The sequence below is a fragment of the Pteropus vampyrus genome, unplaced genomic scaffold, assembly GCF_000151845.1.
Source record: "Pteropus vampyrus isolate Shadow unplaced genomic scaffold, Pvam_2.0 Scaffold151, whole genome shotgun sequence".
In the NCBI taxonomy this organism is placed as follows: domain Eukaryota; kingdom Metazoa; phylum Chordata; class Mammalia; order Chiroptera; family Pteropodidae; genus Pteropus; species Pteropus vampyrus.
Genome location: NW_011888932.1, coordinates 3,338,561 through 3,344,612, shown reverse-complemented (window position 1 = coordinate 3,344,612; position 6,052 = coordinate 3,338,561). Strand labels below are relative to the sequence as shown.

Genomic DNA, 6,052 nt, shown 5'->3' with positions numbered 1-6,052 from the left:
GAATAAATACTAAATCCTGTGTAGATAATGTACATTTGTAGAGGTTTAAAGTGGAAAAATTTTACCGAAGGGAATTTGGTCAAATTAAATACTTGATTCTTACATAAAATGGTATAGTTTTGTGAAAGATCACTAAGTATTTTGGAAGACTTTGGTGATATTCTTGCTCCAGTCAATGGCTTAGATAAATAATTTCAGGCAAATTATTGATGCTTCTCTTCAGAAATTTGTATGGTAAAAGGGAGAAATATCTTGGAAGAAAGGCAAAAAGGCTCTAGGGCAATATGGGAATCATGATGTGGGTCTGGTGGAAAATGGGAGAAGCACTTTATAAGTGTCTTGTAATCTTTTGGTTAACATGTGCTTGGGGTAGGTCATGTCCCTCAGGTTTGTGGATTGTGTAGCATACCTTTCCGAATGAAAAAGAGAGGGAGCAGGAGGATGAGACTCAAGATTGGTAAGTTTTCATTATGTGTCAGCTGTCATAGTTGCTTTGCATTTGATACTTAATCTTTTAATACCTAGAGAGTTGCATCCTATTGGCATTATTTTCCAGATGAGCAAACAAAGCTAATAAATAGCAGAGCTGGAATTCGAATATGGAACTCTCTGGCATTAAGGCAAAAACCCCTTTTACTCTTTTATCCCCGCTAGCTTTATTAGGGTATAATTGGAAAACCTTTCTACTCTTAAAAAAATAAAACAACTTCTTTCTACTGTCTTGTCACTTGTCTTTTTTTTTTCTTCTTTTTGCTGACATTGACATTTAAAATGAAAACCTATGGAACTTGTTCCTATCCTTTTTTCCAAACTAAAGCTTCTGTAGCAGTTTTAGGCTCTTGGAGAATTGCTTCTATGCACCTATATTGTATTTGGCATTGTTAGATGCTGAGTAATAAAGAGGATCTGAAAGGGTTTTGTGGAGGAGCAGTTCTGAGGGGATGGGTGGTGAAATGGGCAATTGGGTCCATTTAGCTGTCCTAAAGAGAGTTTAGTATTTTCTTGTGAAATATTTTTGGCATTTTAAATCAAACTTGATTTACTATTACTTAATTTTACTTGGGTATTATATAACATGTCCCATGTTTACCTGTTTGGGGCCGAGTATACCAGATGTGTTATGAAAAGCATGCTGAACTTGGAACCAGGAAGAGCCAGGGCTGGGGCTGTCCTTTGCCATTTACCAGCTCTGTGACTTGGGGCTCATAATTGATCCTCAATTTTTCTCAACTATAGTATCGATTTAGTAGTACCTATCACAAAGGTGGTCTGAGAAGGTTAAATGAGGTAGAACATATGAATAGCTTCAGACAGTGCTTGGGATTCAGCAACACTTAATAAATGTTAGGTAACTACTCTCACCTCAAATACTGAACATTGCCTGAAAATCTGTAAATGATTATGTAATGTTTACATGTTTCTAGGTGAGAACTTTATAGATAGATATTACTCAAGTTATGAATTTCTGGTGCAGGACATTTCCTTATCAAATGGCTTGCTTCCCACTACTATGAAAAGGTCAGTATAAGATAGTGGTTCAAAATCTGGACCAGAATCTGTACTTTATCCTGCTTTAGTTGATCCTGGGCAAGTTATTCAATCTTTTTATGCCTCGGTTTCCTCACCATAATAGTAGCATCTACCTTTTAGAGTTGTAAGGATTAAATGGGCACGTATGTACGTGTGTGTGTGTATAGATACACACCAACACTGTTTAAGGATTTGCCACTCTTATTACTTATTATCCCTGCAGTCTTCTCCTTCTTGTTTAGACAGCTTATGAGTCATCTGGAAATTACCTGGAATTCCCACTCATATATTCTCTTAGGAGAATCCTCCACACATCATATATCTGTCTTTTCCCTCCGTCTTTATTCCCTTCTTTATTTTAATTCAGGCTCTTTTCCTCATGTGTAATACGTTCTCATCAGTTCTCTTCCTTGTACTTTCTTGAGTAGACAATTTAAAAAATCTATTTTTGTTTTATGTGAGAACTGAACATTTTCTGGTAATGACTGATAAACCCAGCAATGTATTAAGGATACTTTTCTATCAAGGAAGATGAAAAGCTATATAGTCTCAAGCAAATGAAGAAAATAAAATCCTTTATTGTTTATTGAATGCTTACTCTGTGTCAGACATTCAGATCAGTACAATGAGACTGAGAATGGTTGAATAACATGTTTAAAGTCATCCAGCTTTTAAGTGAGAGAACCTGGATTTGATTGAAACCAGGCCTACCTGGCCCTTGGTCTACAAATCCGAGTTTACTTGCCTAAAAGCCTGCAGGCACCTTCTCACCACTCCATCTGTGTACCCCTTAATAACCTACTCTCTGCTTTCTCTCAGGCTCCAGCTTTTGATATGACAATATCATTCACTTTTCTCTTTGGTTGCAGTGTTGTTTTCTGGTTTTTTTTTTTTTTTTTTTTTGACAGGGCAGATATATGGTGTTTCAGGTACTTTATGTGTTAAATTAGTCTTTTGTGTGTTGGTTTGGAAACTTAACCACATTTATAGCAGTGTGTGTTTGGGGAAAATACGCTCCAAATTTCAACAACGAACTGGGAATGAATTTTTAATTTTATATAAATTATTTATAAACTAGAGACTACCAGTGTGTTTGTTTGAGTGTGTTAACTGCATTGATAAACTTTAAAGGCTTATGTGTCATGCCCAAATCATGCACATTTTGGAACTTAGCTGTTTATCCTCATTTATGGCTGACCTTTGTATCCCAAATCACCACCATTGTGTTTGGCACATAGTAGGAACCCTATGAAGAGACATATTTAGTACTCTTCAAAAATCAATGGTTCTTTATATTTTTCTGTATGCTTGATATATTTCAATAAAAAAAGTAATGAAGTAAGGGTCAGGCAACATTGAAAGGGGAATGTTGCCAGGCAGTTACCAATCAGACGAAAATACTGCTTATGCTAGGCTGAATCGAGACATTTAAAGGTATTTGAGAGGTAGACACTTAGAGAATATTGTTTTGATTATTGAGAGGCAAGGAAAGCAGTCAAACGAGTTCCTTCTTGGCTTGGAGTCTTGTTTACTTTTCTCAGGACAGAACTGATCTCTCGGTTGGTGTCGAGAGATCATGGAGACAGGTTTGCCATGAAGCCCCACATATTTGATTCCATGTTAATAGACATTTTCTAGTAATTGCTGTTTAAGGATTTGTAGCGCACAATGATCATAAAATCTGATAATTTCAGAGTTGGAAGAAATCAGAGTTGCCCAGGGACACTTCCTTCCTCAATTTTGCAACAGAAAACTAAGAATCAGAGCACTTACGTGACTTGCCCAAGACCTCAGTGGGCCACTGCTTTATTTTTAATATAGCATCATGCCAGATTTATGATTGAGTAGACAAATGATACAGAGGGTAGTCACATGTAGAACTTAGCAAACTAAATACCTGTTTGTTTAAATAGTTCTGAGAAATGTCAGATGTATTTATGAATGGGAGGTTTAGAGATTATTTAAGAGAAATTAGTATTGTGCAGGGTCCAGCCATTACCTTGGACATTATGAAGCTCAATATCTAATGGGAGAAGAGGGATCAAGCTGCTCACTTTGGTGCTTGCCACACTGGAAGTGCCAGAGGTTAGGAACCGAGTCTGTCTTGCTTATCCTTTCAGCCCTAGTTCAGCCCCATGCCTGCTATCAAGTAAATTTTGGTCAGTAAAATATTATTGAACACACAAATGCCAATTGTAAGAAGGTAACTATGGTTTTGCCTCATGGAAGTCCTATTTATTTGACTGGCATTGCTTTTTTATGTTGTTCCCTTTACCAGGAGAAAAGCTACTTTACAAACAACAGCTAGCCTAATTAGACATTAATGGAGGTACCAGTTATATAAAGAACAGCAAAAACAGTTTTGAGAGCTCATTATAGATAAAAAGATGCTCTCATATAACTTTCATTTGTGACTTAAGGCAACTGAGATTCAGAGAGGTGAAGCTATTTTGAGTTAGCCCTAAACCCTGTAGCCTCCCACTGTGCCCCGTGGCCGCACTGCTTTTGACTGGATTTTGGGAATAGCACGGCACGTAATGCTTCCTTTTGTTGCAGTCTGCTGTTTACAGCCCCTCTGCTGCCACCTGCTTCCACAGAGCATGCCAGAGGGCTTGGTCTTCAGGCCTGCTCCCTTCTGTTTAAAGTCAAGGCCCTGACCACATACCTGAGTCAGAATTACCTGTCCTTTTCTTGTTCTTGCCCTTAGCACATTCTTACTGTGGGAATGAAGCCTGAGGAAATAATTCAAAGTATTTATGGCTGAAACAGGGTGCCTCAATGCAGTCTGCTAACCCTGACTTGGGCTTCTGAGGCGAGAAAAGTTTTCCCTTTTCTTTTGACCATTTTCTTAAGTCATTAAAAAGCTACAGGCTGCAAATTCAAAATGATTTTCAATTTAATTATAAAAAATGATTTCAGTTTTTTATAAGAAAAATAACATATTTATGGGATCTCCACTGATCTGTGTTTAGTTTCTATAGACATTAGGCACTTGCAATTTTAGTTGCTTCTTTAAAGAGTTATTTTTGAATTAATTTTAGATAATTTATTTGTCCAATCTATGTTCAACAAGTTACAGTTTCATAGAGAATACTGTTAGTCATTCTTACATTTACTTTCAGAGAACTCAGGATGTAAGCCTGATATTGGCCCTGCCTAGGCAATGATTTGAAATTTGCTATAGTTCTTGAATTCTTTTAAACTTTTATTTAGCATTTTAAAGAAATTAAACAATTAATGTATTTTCATTTTATAAGAATTAAGAAATAAAATAAAAAATCTTAAGACCTGTCATTCAGATAAACATTTTTGTCAATATTTAGTGTTTATTCTTTCAGACTTTGTTTTATGCCTGCATAGACCTATAAATTTAAAAAATTTTCAAGGAGATCTTAGAACATAATGCTATTTTATAATCTGGCTTTTTCACCAAGTGGCTTCTCACCATTTTACCCCCATACAGCAATAAGTTTTTATGGTACATAGTTTTCCATAGTATGGATGAATGCAAGTTTATTTACCTAACCCTCTAGTATGAAACATATATATTGTTTGTTTTTCCTACTTTAAATAATCTTGTTATAAATATTTTTGTGCTTCTGTTTTTGTGGACTTCACTGGTTTTTCCTTAGGGGACTGTAAAAATGATATTGTCAGAAAGTTTTTCACATTTTAAGATTTTTGGTGTTTATCTGTGCCATAATTTTAAAAGCACACATTCTAACGGAAACATGATAAATCTGCCCACTTGGTTTTCTAGGACAGTAAATTCTGTAGGTTCCTAGGAGAATATATGGCCCTGGGGACTGTGGGATGCCTGAGCAGTGTTTCTAGCAGTTAGATTTTCCTCAGAACACCATAAACATTCTGGGCTTTCAGATTCCAAGATTTGGAGGTGTGAGGTGGAAGCCACCTAAATAGCTGGAAGATAATTCTGTGGAAGAGACACGCTTTATCATTTTATATTTACCGGGTGTGTAGCAGTGAACCTTGAAAATGCTGCCAGGTGACATAGGGTCTGCTTTCTTTTCTCTTCTGATTAATATACTGGCTGCTGACCTTTCAGGTGAATAAGTACCAAAGCAATTTCAGAAGACAAGTCTTTTGCTGATTAGCGGTTATAAAGATTTCACAGGGATAGTATTTTCAGTGTTCCAAAATCATTTCATTGGTCAGGTCTGCTTCAGTGAAATCAACAAGGCTAGTTTATCTTTGCAAAGACTTGTGACAACAAGCTCATAACAACACTCCTTGAGGAGCGCAGTTCACAGTTAAGATTTTGCTTTAGGCAACTTTGTGCAGCTTTATGGTGTGGGCCTTTCAGATTCTAGATATGAAACTGGTTTGACTTTAATTCCTAGCATTACAGCTTTTTAGATATTCGCTTAGCATAAGTCATAAGTCAGATGTCTGCAGAGCTAGCACCATGCTCAGCATTCTAATTAATTACTCTCCCTTTATGTGCTTCTTTCTCCGTGCCTCCTGATTCATACAATAGAGCCATTATACCTAGGCAGTCATA

At 36.5% G+C, this 6,052-nt stretch overlaps 1 protein-coding gene across 10 annotated transcripts in view; it reads left to right on the top strand.

The window, feature by feature from the left end:
• Positions 1-6,052, top strand: part of JAK1 (Janus kinase 1) — a 124,453-nt gene that overhangs the window by 9,662 nt on the left and 108,739 nt on the right. The gene's annotated exons all lie outside the window — the stretch shown is intronic.